At 41.5% G+C, this 13,579-nt stretch overlaps 1 protein-coding gene across 10 annotated transcripts in view; it reads right to left on the reverse strand.

The window, feature by feature from the left end:
* Positions 1-13,579, reverse strand: part of CCDC85A (coiled-coil domain containing 85A) — a 261,517-nt gene that overhangs the window by 130,130 nt on the left and 117,808 nt on the right. The gene's annotated exons all lie outside the window — the stretch shown is intronic.

A 13,579-nucleotide genomic window follows, 5' to 3' on the forward strand; every position in this document is an offset into this window, starting at 1 on the left:
TTCTAACAGGTGTAATTCATTCCCTCCTTATGCATGAGTTATTTTAGTCAACCACTTTATAATTGAATTTTCTTTAGGCAATTCACAGCTAGGCTGAATGACAGGTTTTAAAGTGATAACACTGATCAATAGGCCACCAAGGACACAGTGTGCCCACTTAACAGTTACAATAAGCAGGTCCCTGACACGTGAAAGATCCCCACTAATTAATTCTCCCACACAGTCCTACAAGGTACCTTGACTCTGCTTAAGAAGATATGTAATCAATCCCACCCAGCAGGTTGGTTCTATGTTCCCACAAAAACAGAATAATAAATGCACAATTATTAAAAATGCAACATTTGGGGCGCCTGGGTGGCTCAGTCGGTTAAGCAGCCGACTTCGGCTCGGGTCATGATCTCGCGGTCCGTGAGTTCGAGCCCCACGTCGGGCTCTGTGCTGACAGCTCAGAGCCTGGAGCCTCTTTCAGATTCTGTGTCTCCCTCTCTCTGATCCTCCCCTGTTCATGCTCTGTCTCTCTCTGTCTCAAAAATAAATAAACGTTAAAAAAAATTTTAAAAAAAAATGCAACATTTACTATTGTTTTAAATTTCCTAAAAGTAGACCTTTCACAGGGTCCTCAGTAGTTATGGCTTGTAATCAAGATATATTTGAATTCTGATTATCTTGAACTAACTTGAATGTTTACTCTTGCTGTGCAACTTATTATGTATTTCAGGATTCTGAGCAGGAAACCTCTAAGGGTCTTGAATTCTATATAGGCTAGGTACATCTTTTCCTCTCTTCTACCAACCCCTTCATCACCTCAAAGATACCTATTTTCAAAGTCTCCTGCCATCTATTGCTCTTATCTGTAAGAAAGAAATAGCCCTCTTGTTACCAAGGCTAACCCAGGATTCTGTCTGCTATGGTCTCCCCCTAAACGCTTATCTTCCTGTGTTTTCATTTTCTCTTTGTCCATATAATCACAATTCTAACCAATCATCATGTCCAGGATTCACTCCCTTCCCCAAAAAACCCCTAACCCATGATGTTAGTAATCTTTAATAATGATGGAAATAATCCCTTCATTTCTTTCTCCTTCCTAGAAGATCACCAATGACCTCCTCCATTCCCCAACCCAATGACCTGGTCTCATTCTCCATCTTCTTTAATGTCTATAGCATTTCACAGTGCTGGCTATGGCTTCCTACTGAAACACCCCTTCCTACTGTTACTCCGTGTGCTATCCTTTGATTGCTTCTCTTCTCTCTGGAGGAGTCTGGGTTTTATGGTGTTTTGTTTTTTTTTTTCCTGGTACAGCTGCATGGAATGGTTCCCCAAGGTACAGTTCTTACCATCTTTGTTTTTGTTTCACCTGTCACTCCTTTTTGTACTGCTCTCAAGATGCCCTCTCCAACGCTCATTTTTACAAGCTCTGGTCCTGAATTTCCAGCTGCTTCTTAGACATTTTCTTCTAAAAAAAAAATCCAAACTAAACAGGACCTCAACCAGACTTATCTTCTCTCCCCCTAAAATTGTCCATCATTTCCTTAACTTTGTAATTATACTTTAATTCTACATTCACCTAGGTGCTGAAGACCACCTCCTTCTCCTTGACTCCTTCCCCTTTTTCACCACCCACATTTTATAAGCTACCAAATCAATCTGAGATGTCATTTGCACTGTCACTGATACATTCTACTCCTTTGATATGCCATAATCACACAGTTATTATCACCTCACATAGAAAACTATACCTTCCAGTTCCCTGCAGCTGGTGTGCTAATGTGATCAGTCTAGCCAGTGGGCCATGAGCAGTATTTTACTTCTGAATGGGCAGAGAGAAAATCAAAGCATGAGAACTCCAGGTGTTCTCATGCCACAATGACTTTCAATGCTTTAGAAGGAGAAGACTCTATTTAGTGGGGTCCCTGATTACCTATGATTAGGATCTTACCATGCTATATCATTCATGTAGGGGGAGGAAGAAACAAACCTCTGTGATACTAGAATCTGGGGCTTAATGTGCTCCTCACACATAACCTGGCCTGCCTTCTCTCTCTTGTCTTTTCAACCTGCTCTACCAAGGCAATGCTTTTCTCACCATCCCCTCTTGTCCAAATGATACTATTTTTGCAACTTAATCATTACTTCCCCAGGGAAGCCTTTGCTGATGTCTCTTGTTAGAGCCAATTCCATTTTATATGTTTCTCATAACACTGTACATTTCTCCTTTATGGTACGCATCATTGTCATTTGTCTGTTGTTTCTTTAATGTGCATTTCCACTACTAGCCTAGAAGGTCTCTGAGATCAGGGACACTGTACTTGTTTTAGTTCACCATTGAAACCCAAGGTCCAGCACAAATAAAGAAATTAATAAACACTTCCAAATTGAGTCAATGTTACTTTTCTTTTTATCTACAGTGTCTAATACAGCTCTTGGTAGAACACTTGGTTATTAATATGAGGTAATGAGTCGGGATGGAATGATCATAAACAATAGACATTGGCATAACTATGTTATCACCTCTATTCAGTTGTTTCAGGGTAGGATCCACATTTTTATCCTTAACACCCCTGCTACCATCACTAGCTCAAGTAGAGAGGGAGTCACTAAAGGCTGCAGAGTCACCAATGGGATTGCAGGGGCACCTCTGAGAACTTGCTAAGAGTGCTTTATGAGTTGTGAACATGTATCAAGTATTAACCCTTCCATATTCATGAAATTCAACAGTTATCATCATTCCTTCACATGCTCAACTACTCCAGAGAACTCCTGCCTGGTAAAAGGGAAAATACACATAAGCTAAACGTGCATATGTGCATGTGTATATATTTGTGTGTATGCCTCTCCTCCTCAAGAATAGAGCTGAGGGGAAGAAGTTAGGAGACACAGGAATTAATGCAACACATTCTTTTAATACCCAGCTTACCAAACTGTGACTTTGAGCCATCACAGCCAACATGTGCTTGGATGGGCACAAAACTAGTAACATAAAACTGTTCTGTCAACTTTTTACCAAATCTATATTCTGTGAAGCCATTTTGGTTGAGCTAGCAGATGATCTCAGCAAACTGACATTACCATTTTTTCATGTTTCCAAGCCAGAAACATCAAAGTCATCCTTGACACCTTCCTCTCCGGGGTTTCATGGCTGATCTAATAACAAGTCCTATCAATATTGCTCAAAAATAGCTCTCAAATCCACCCATTTCCCTATACTGCTACCAGCACCCTGGACCAAACCACCCCCCCTCCCCAGCTTAGAATACTGCAGTAACCTCCTAACTGGTCTCCTCATATTCACCAAGATTCCTCTTCAATCCATTCTCTACTCCACATCCAGAATGACCTTTATAAAACATGTGATCCCCCAACTCGACTGTTTCTAGGATGAGTCAAAACCCCATATGATGGCCCATGAGATCCAGCATGGTCCAGCCTTACCTTCCTCTCCAGCCTTATCCTGTGCCCAAAAAAACCACTTCCCATCCCACGCTGCTCTTTTAGTTCCTCAAAATGCTTCCTGCTCCCTCCTGTCACCGGATCCCTTGCCTGGAAACTCTCCCCTCAGTCTTCACCTTAGCTCCTGCCCTACTCCTGCCTCAGCTCTCAGCTCAAGCAAAACTACTTCAGGGCAGCCTTTCCTGGCTTTGTATTTGACTCCTGCTCCAAACCAGTCTGCAATGTTAGAGGTGGCAATTATAGAAGTTAAAATCCTTCAAAAGGGGCTTCTAGGGGCTGGTAAAGCTCTGTTTCTTGATCTGGTGCTAGATACACAGGACCCTTGAGTTTGTGAAAATTCATCAAGCTGTATACCTCTATGTGCATCCTCGTATATTATACCTCAGTGGAAAGCTTTTAAAAATGCCCAGAGCACCTTGATCCTAATATATTTCCCCTTAACTGTGTTATGCCTTTGCACAGTTGCAATTTTACATCATTAGATTAATGCCTAACACTCTGCCATTAGACCGTATGCTCCACACAAGCAGGCTGGGCTCCCTCACCATAACCCTAAATGCCTGGTCTAGGAAAGCACTCAAGAAATACTAGATGATTTGACCAGTGAAATTCTGATGGGATGAAGCTCACAGAAAAAATAGGTCAAACTGGGGGCACCTGGGTGGCTCGGTCGGTTAAGCGTCCGACTTCAGCTCAGGTCATGATCTCAAGGTCCAGGAGTTCGAGCCCCGCATCAGGCTCTGTGCTGACAGCTCAGAACCTGGAGCCTGTTTCTGATTCTGTGTCTCCCTCTCTCTCTGCCCCTCCCCTGTTCATGCTCTGTCTCTGTCTCAAAAATAAATAAACGTTAAAAAAAAATTCTTTAAAAAAAAAATAGGTCAAACTGAAGGGCACAGGCTATCTGACACAAGAAACAATGGTCACTCTCTCCCCTAATGTGGACATTCTATTCTCTTGGGTCCCTCCCCCTCCCCAGTGCTCATGTGGTATGACAAAACACAAGTTCTTTATCTTAGAAAGATCAAGACCTGTGCCATTTAGGCAGAATGAAAGAATCAAGAGGCACCAAACAAGGGAGGGCAGTCGAGGAGTCTCTGTAATAAGAGCAGGAAAAGCGTGGCAAGGCAGGGCAGGCGAAGACGAAGAAAGGAGTGGGCACGGAGACAGCTGTGAAGGAACCAAGCCAGCCACCCACAGCAACACAGCCCAAGGTGGTTAAGCCAAGAGGAAGGTGCCACCTGATACAACATTAAGCATCAGTTTTGTCATAAGGACAGAGAAAGAAAAAGAAACAGCAGAACCCAATGAAAATGAGCAATCAGGAAAGCAACGGGGTGCCAATATGAACCGGCAGCCGGGACGCCTGAGCCACCACACCAGATGCGAAGCCACACGAAGCCTGCCCACATCTTCCCCAACAGCTGTCCTCACTTTTCACTCCTACTGGCCCAAATTTTTCAGAGAATACAGCCACTATTCAGTAAGTATTCACTAAGCACCTAACATATGCCAGGCAATGGGCAGACCCAGGCACACAAACCATCTGCTACCAATCAGGAGGAGGCAGAACTGCCTGAGCTAAGGCATGCACTCTTGCCCTCTGTTTCCCCAAAGTCTACAACATACTGAACTGAGGCATCACTTCCGGGTTCCAGGGGATGCACTTGGGGGAGGAAGTGATGAGACAGACACCTGGCACAAGTAATAATCAGATGAAGAAGAGTTTGGGACCAAAAACATCCCATAAGGACAGACGGACAGATGGATAGACAGATGGACGGGGACACACACACACACACACACACACACACACACCCGAGAACTGAACTAGAGTGGAAAAAACAAATAAAAAGGAATTAGTGTGAAAAACTGAACAGGAGACAGGAGGTCAGGGAGATGTACTGATAATCTAGCTGGAAAGAAAGGAAAAAAGATGACATTTACAGTAAGAGGCTTCTGCAACTAAAATCCTTCAAATGCCCTTCTAATATTCTTCTATTTGCTCTGGTTCAATGGACCATCTGTGGCAATAACCAACGGTCATTCAATGAACAGAGATCTAACTGCTTATTAAACAGGTTCAGTTTTTTCAGGATGTTTAATTTTTTTTTAAGAAGTAGACTTTAGCAACTTGAAACACAGTATAACCCTTCTAATCCATCCACTTCTCAAACCCCAGAAAAGAAATCCCAACTCACAGCTTCTTAGAAAATGTAAGACTTCTCAGTCCTCAGCCTCAATGTCCTCGCTGGTGGCAAGGCGAGGGAGAGGGGGCTACCTTCCATGATGCTCTCTTCCCTGGCCAGTGTCTTTCCTGGTTAGGCTGGCTGCCAGGTCAACTGCCAAGCCAGAAGTCCAAGGAGAGTTTTTCCTTCCCTTTTTTCCCTGGTGGGGCCTGTATCATCTTATTTTTGGTACACATTGTAACATTCTTTTCAACAATGTTCCCAACAGAAACTTTATTTTGCTTTCCAACTTCAAACTAAGAATATTTTCCAAAGGTTGCATATACACAGACCTGGGTGCATAAAAGTAATTGTAAAAATCCATTGTAGTCTTTACACCATTACACAATTGGGTCCAGGGGACATTCTATTGCTAATACCTAGGAAAGCATTCTAACTTAAAATCTTTCCATATTTTAAGTGGGCATCCCCAGAACCAACAAGTACCAAGCCCCTAATGAAGAAGTTATTTGCTTCCAGAAGCTCCCTGCTATCCCACCGGCCCTTCCCATCTATCTCACTCTCACCATATTGTTGAGAAGAAAACCTGTGAATACACAGAGCTCATCTACACAGCCTGGCCCACCCTTCCTGGCTGCTGGCATGCTGACGGTACTTATTGCCTCAGAATCTCCAAAGCAGAGGCAACGCAAAGAAGGAGTCAATGAAGCCATTTAAGTATAGCCATGGCTGGGCCTGGCAATGTTACAGCAAATTAAATTTTAATGAGACACAGAAAATGCTGAACCTTTGGAAAGTTTATCAAAGGAAGGGGCATCTGAAGGACACCAATGCCCCAGGGCCTAAGTGTAGACACAGAAGGATAACTACATGCCAGGGCCACTCAAGGTCAAGGATTTGCACACTACACAGGCATCCAGATGTGAGGAGACCAGCCCTCTGCAAACATGCTGGCTTTTACTATGAAGGCTAAGCAAATTGATGCAGGCCTCTTCTGGAATGTTTAGATAAAAGATGTAACAAGGCCAAGTGAAAGATGCTATATATCCAAATGACCTAAATACAGGTGCTGACCAATGACCCAGTGACGTGGAAGCTGCCTCAGGTGTATCTTCTGAGGTTGCTCTGCAGGGACAGATTCACAGATGGGTCGTGAGCAAGTTTTTTTGTGTGTGCTCCTCCAGATTCTCTCTCTACCCTCCTCTGCCTTGTTCTGTGCCCCGGAGGACTGCATCACCCTAGCTCTCCCTGCTTTCTAGCTTCTCACTGGGCTCCACCATTAAGAGGCCCTGGGAAGAGATATGACTCAAGAAAGAAGAACAAGGGTTCTCTCCCTGCCAGGCTGTGCTTTGGCAGTGGGTACATCCCTCTACCTAAGGTAGAGCTCATGTCTGCTGGCCCCTCTCCCCTGGTGACAGCCACCTCCTCCCATTGTTCCTGCATGTCTGATCCATATGGATTGTAACAGTGGGCTTGCCTGGTGTCTGGCTCTCCCCTGATCACTGAACAGCATTCACAGGACCCTGGACAGAAGGAAACAAGTGAGGATCTGGTACTTACTACCTTGGTGCCCTCCCTCCAGTGCTACCTTGGGTTGGTACATTCATCCCTTAACCGATGTTACAGACCCTGCCCTTATCCCTGTTGCCTAGAAACTCACCTGTTCTTTTGGGGCCCTGACTGATACAGGCACCCACCTGCTGTGATCTCCAGGACAACCACAAGAGCTTAAGAGTATGGGTTCTGCCATCCAACTCCCCGACATGAACTCTGATTTTCCCAGGCGTTAGTTAGCTATGTGACTTTGAACATGTGATCAGCCCTCTTCAAGCTTCCTCACCGCAGGGATCCTAACGGAACCCAGCTCAGAGTATTGTCATTACAATGAAGACATATATGTGACATTTACTATACTTCTTGTCATGTAAAAGTGCTCAATACATGATAGTCATTATTATTATCACAATTATTATTTACAATGATCACTCTCTAGCCCCTCCCTGATTGCTACTATTGCCTGAAATCCACGTTTCTGTGATGAGCCTCTACATTGTTAGAAGCCACTGTTAAAACAGAAGTGGCTTTGGGAGTATCTGGAGTAATCTCTGTACCTTCTGCTCAGTTTTTCTGTGAACCTAGAACTGCTTTAAAAAAAAAAAAAATATATATATATATATATATATATATATATATATATACATACATAAATATATATAAATAGACACACACACACAAAATCTAGGGGCATCTGGGTGACTCAGTCAGTTGAGCATCCAACTCCACCTCAGGTCACAAAATCTAGGGGCATCTGGGTGACTCAGTCAGTTGAGCATCCAACTCCACCTCAGGTCACAAAATCTAGGGGCATCTGGGTGACTCAGTCAGTTAAGCATCCAACTCCGCCTCAGGTCATCATCTCACAGTTCATGGATTCACATGAACACACTATGTCAGGCTCTGTGCTGATGGCTCAGAGCCTGGACCCTGCTTCAGATTCTGTGTCTCCCTCTCTCTCTGCCCCTCCCCATTCACACTCTGTCTCTGTCTCTCAAACATTAAAAAATTAAAAATAAATAAATACTCTATTAAAAAATAAAAATAAAAATACCTCAGGTAGATAGGACACATTCAGCAGCGAGGACCATATATCGATCTAAGCAGGAATCTGCCCAGAAGTGACCAGCATGTGGGCCTGGACAGGCAAGACTAAGTGGACTGTCACAATGGGAGTCTTGGAATGCCAGGGTCTTTGAGTGGGAACGGAAACTTTGAGAGATAGGCCAGTCACATGGCAGAGAAGCCGGCACTGGGAGGGAGATGGATAGGCACCAATGGCTTGTTATCTGCTTCCCTGTTTTTCCCAAGCCATACTGGGCCAACAAGCATGTGAATCTCCTTCTGAGCACATCACCCCACCCCAGCACCTGATCAGGAGGCCAGGGCTGTCTCCAAACCAAAGGTCACCAAGGCTGGAGATCTGAGCAAGAAAGCCCTTTATGGGGCCAGTCATGCCCAGGATAGGTCCTTCACACTAAATCCATCATCCTTCCTGCCAGCTGGCAAAACATTTTCCCTCCAGAGCCAATGTTTCTGTAGAATATTTAGAGCAAAAGCATTTATCACAGTGATATAACTTGACTTCCAGAAATTGAGACATCTAGAAACAGGCATCTGAGTAATAGCACTTATATCCCCTGTCACTTTCTGAAATGATCCAGTGAGAGAGAAAGACAAAGTTGTTGTAACTTTCTGCCAAGCAGGTAAAGCACGAGTACACCTGACATGTCTCCCTGTTCCCCAGCAAATGAAGGGAGCATTTCTGGAGCATTCTTGTTTTCTTCTCTCAATGGCTTGTACCTCTCTAAACAGCTTCTGGTATCAGCAAAACACTGGCTGCAGTTCCAATAGCCCCAGATTTTCCACTTATTTATTGAATCAATGCTTTCTCCCTTTCTCCTGTGATCCAAAGGAGAGGATTAAAAAGGGCTATATTTTGCAAGACTGTATTAGAAGAGGAAATTCCTATCTTCAGTGTCCTTCATAGTCTCTCTGATGTCTTTCTAATTTGTTTATATTTTTTAATGGCCTGGTCTTTTCCATTTCATAGTTTTACCAAAGCATAAAAGGAGACACTTATAATTCACCATCAAAACAAGACATAGTTTGGAAATACTCAAACCAAACACTTCACATTTAAACAAGGTGGCTTCAAGGACCCCATTTCTTCCTGTGGATTCCTACTGCATTTAAAAGCTTGAACACTTTTATTGAGAAAAAGCAGGACAACACTCCAAATACTTTAAGATTATAGAGGAAAATCCTTTTAGTCATACCAGCTATATGGTCTATGCAAGGCAGAATTGCACAAGAAAGGAGCACCTGGGTGGCTCAGTCGGTTAAGTGTCGGACTTCAGCTCAGGTCATGATCTCATGGTTTGTGAGTTCAAACCCAATTTGGGCTCTGTGCTGACAGCTTGGAGCCTGGAGCCTGCTTTGCATTCCCTGTATCCCTCTCTCTCACCCTCCCCTGCTCACACTCTGCTCTCTCTCTCTCAAAAGTAAATAAAAGTTAAACATTTTTTTCAAAATTAAAGAAATTTTTAAAAAAAGAATCGCACACACACAAAAAGTCTATCAAGTTTCCTTGCTTTTCCTTCCAAAGAACCAAAAAAAAAAAAAAAAAAAAAAAAAAAAAAAGAAGAAGAAAGAAAGAAAGAAAGAAAGAAAGAAAGAAAGAAAAAAGTACCTATTATATTCCATGTCTATAATCCCCAGGAAAGTATTAAAAGCTAATTTAAATTTCTCAGTACTTACTCTCACTGGATACCAGTGGGTTACTGTTATTTCTCCCATGCAACATGCTTTCACCAAAACAGTGCCAACCCAAATAAGGGATCATGACACCAACAGGAAGAGCTCACTATGTTCTGGTCATCTTCAGATTACCCCCTATTATTAGGCAGCCACACCACACCCAGGCCAATCTTCGTTCCCAGGAAGAACCTGAACTATGGCATACCACTGTTTTGAGAGGACATCATTTAAAATGCAGCAGATCTGAAACGTCACAATAAAAACCTTATAGGGGCGCCTGGGTGGCTCAGTGAGTTGAGTGTCCAACTCTTGGTTTTGGCTCCGGCTGTGGTTCCAGGGTCATGGGAACAAGCCCCATGTTAGGCTCTGTGCTGAGTGTAGAGCCTGCTTGGGATTCTCTCTCTCCCTCTCTCCCTCTCTTTCTGCCTTCCACTCACTTGCTCTCTCTCTCTACCCACCCTCCACTCTGCCCCTCTCCCTCCCTCACTTGCTCTCTCTAAAAATAAATACATAAATAAAATTTCAAAAATTTAGAAAACATTAGAGTGGAGCCTCAGTAAATTTTCATAGGAAAATATGGTTGAAAATCATAAAAACACAACCGTTTTAAGTCCCTCACATATACTTGGGTTGCAAGGAAGACTAGAATCAGTTGTTCTTTCTCAAAATAAATGTATATTCAAACCATAAAGTCAGAAGCAAAAGGGCCTGAAAACATCAACCTTGAGGGCAGAAATAAATCCAGTAGTCATTGTTTTTATTTTGTTTTCTAATCTCAATGAAAAAAGTCTATCTGTGCATTGAAAACTACAATGCTGAAATCTAAGTGAACTATCCTGTCATATCCTGAGTCCCCTCATTCTCTTACGTGTTTTCCTTCCTTCATTACTTTACACTGAATCTACTATCTTTCCAAAAAACTTAAAAAACAAACAAAAACCTTTTGTCCTTCTTTCCCCAAATGTCACCATTTAAGATTTATTTTTATTTTATTTTTAGCTTTAAAGTTTATTTTGAGAGAGAGAGAGAGAGAGAGAGAGAGAGAGAGAGAGAGAGAGAGAGAGAGAGAACACACACATTTGCGGGCAGCGCAGAGAGAGAGGGAGAGGGCTAAAGAATTCCAAGCAGGCTCCATGCTGTTAGCCCAGCATGGAGCTTGAACTCACCAGCTGTGAGATCATGACCTAAGCTGAAATCAAGAGTCAGACACTTAACTGAATGAGCCACCCAGGTGCCCCACATCATTTAAGATTTAGATGTGGGTACAGATGTAAAAAGTAACACACACACTCTAGGGAAAAGTTTCTTGGCAATAGCACAATTTCTCTCTACCCTCAGGATAGTTTGGTTTTCCAGTGACTCATCTGGAATGTCTAAAACCGAATGAAGTAATTATCCTCTAAAACCTATCCAAGAGTGATGCTATGATTTGCCTTCAAATGCCCATTCAGATCACCATATCTCCATCATCTTATCTCACAGCCCAAATTCCAATGAAACTGATTTTAAATATAAAAAGTATTATAAACAATGACTAAGTCAAATTTATTTCAGAAATGCAAGATTGTTTCAACATATGAAAATCAACATAATACACCATAGGAGTAGGTTAAAGGGCTAAAAACACATCTGATAAAATCCAACACCCTTTCATAATAAAAACACAACAAACCAGGAAAAAGCAAATTTGCTCAACACCATAAAAGATATCTATGACAAATCCACACCTAACATACTTAGTAGTTAAAGACTAAAAATTTCCCTCTAAAGTTAGAAATAAAATGGTGATGTCCCGTCTCTCTACTTCCATTCTACCTTATACTAGAGGCTTTAGCTAGAAAAAAATCAGGCAAGAAAATGAAATAGAAAGCATCCAGGTTGGAAAGGAAGTAAAAACTATCTCTCTTTGTAGATGGCATGATCTTATACTTCGAAAATCCTAAAGAATTTATAAATAAAATCTTGGAGCTAATTGGGCAGTTCAGCAAGTTTGCAGGATACAAAAACCAAGTGTGTTTCTGTACACCAGCAATAAGCAATCCAAAGATGAAATTAATAATCCCATTTACAAGGTCATCAATAGAATACTTGGGAATAAATTTAACAAAAGACATGCAAAATATATACACTAAAAACCATAAAACATTTTTGAAAGAAATTAAAGAAGACATAAATGCAAAGATAACCCATGTTCACTAATCATGACTTAATATTGTTAAGATGGGAATACTTCCCCAACTAATCTACAGTCAACACAATCCCTATCAAGATCCTAGCTGACTCCTTTGAAGAAACTGACAAACTCACACAAAAATACATAAATTCAAGGGATTCAACCCAACCAAAATAATCTTGAAAAAGAACAAAGTTTGAAGACTCACTTTCCCAACTTCAAGACTTACAACCAGGCTCAGCAATTAAGACAGTACAGTACTAGCAGAAGAACATATAGATCAGTGGAATAAAAAAGAGTCCAGAAATAAACTCTCACATTTACATGAGTGGTTGTCCACAAAGATGCCAAAAACAATTCAACGGAGAAAGAATCATCTTTCAATAAATGGTGCTGGGACAACTGTATGTCCCACATGAAAAAGAATGAAGTTGGAACTCTATCACATACCCTGTACAAAATTTAACTCAAAGTGGATCAAAAAACTACAAGAGGCAAAACTGCAAATCTGTTAGAATAAAACATAGGTATAAATCTGTATGACAATGGAGGAGACCGTGGTTTCTCAGCTAGGACACCAAAAGCACAAGGAGCCTAAGAGCAGGTAAATTGGACTACATCAAAATTAAAATTTTGTTGTGCCTCAAAGGAACAATAAAAAAAAATGAAGACAGCCTAAAGAATGAGAAAATATATTTGCAAATCATATGTGATAAGCAACATGTAAGCAGATTATATGAAGAACTCTTAAAAAGACACCCAATAAAAAATGGGTAAAGGATTTAAATAAACATTTATCCAAATGATACATGCAAATGGCCAATAAGATAGGACAAGATGTTTATTAGTCACATAGCACTGATTAGTGCTATGCAAATCAGAACTACAAGAAATACCATTTTCACCTACTAGGATGGCAATGATCCAAAGAACAGAGAGTAACAAATGCTGACAAGGATGTGGAGAAATTGGAACCCTTATATGTTGCCAGTGGGAATGTAAAATGGTACAGCTACTTTGGAAAACAGTTTGGCAGTTCTTCAAAAAGTTAATCACAGAGTTACCATATGGTGCAGCAATTTCATTCCCCAAAGAATTGAAAACATATGTCCACACAAACACTTGTAAACAAATATTCACAGCAGCATGATTTCTATAGCCAAAAAAATGGAAACTCCAATGTCCATCAACGGATGAATGGATAAAATGTGGTACATCCATATAATGGACTATTACACAGCCTTAAAAAGAACACAAGTACTGATGGGTGCTACAGTATGAATGAACCTTAAGCATTATACTAAGTGAAAGAGGCAGACACAAAAGATCACATATTGTATGATTCCATTTCTATGAACCGTCCAGCACAGGCAAGTTCTCAGAGACAGGAAGTATGTAAGTGGGTACTAGGCATTCAAGGAAGGGGAGATGGAGAACAACTGTTAATAGGTTTCTT

Source organism: Neofelis nebulosa, chromosome 9 (genome assembly GCF_028018385.1).
Source record: "Neofelis nebulosa isolate mNeoNeb1 chromosome 9, mNeoNeb1.pri, whole genome shotgun sequence".
In the NCBI taxonomy this organism is placed as follows: Eukaryota; Metazoa; Chordata; class Mammalia; order Carnivora; family Felidae; genus Neofelis; species Neofelis nebulosa.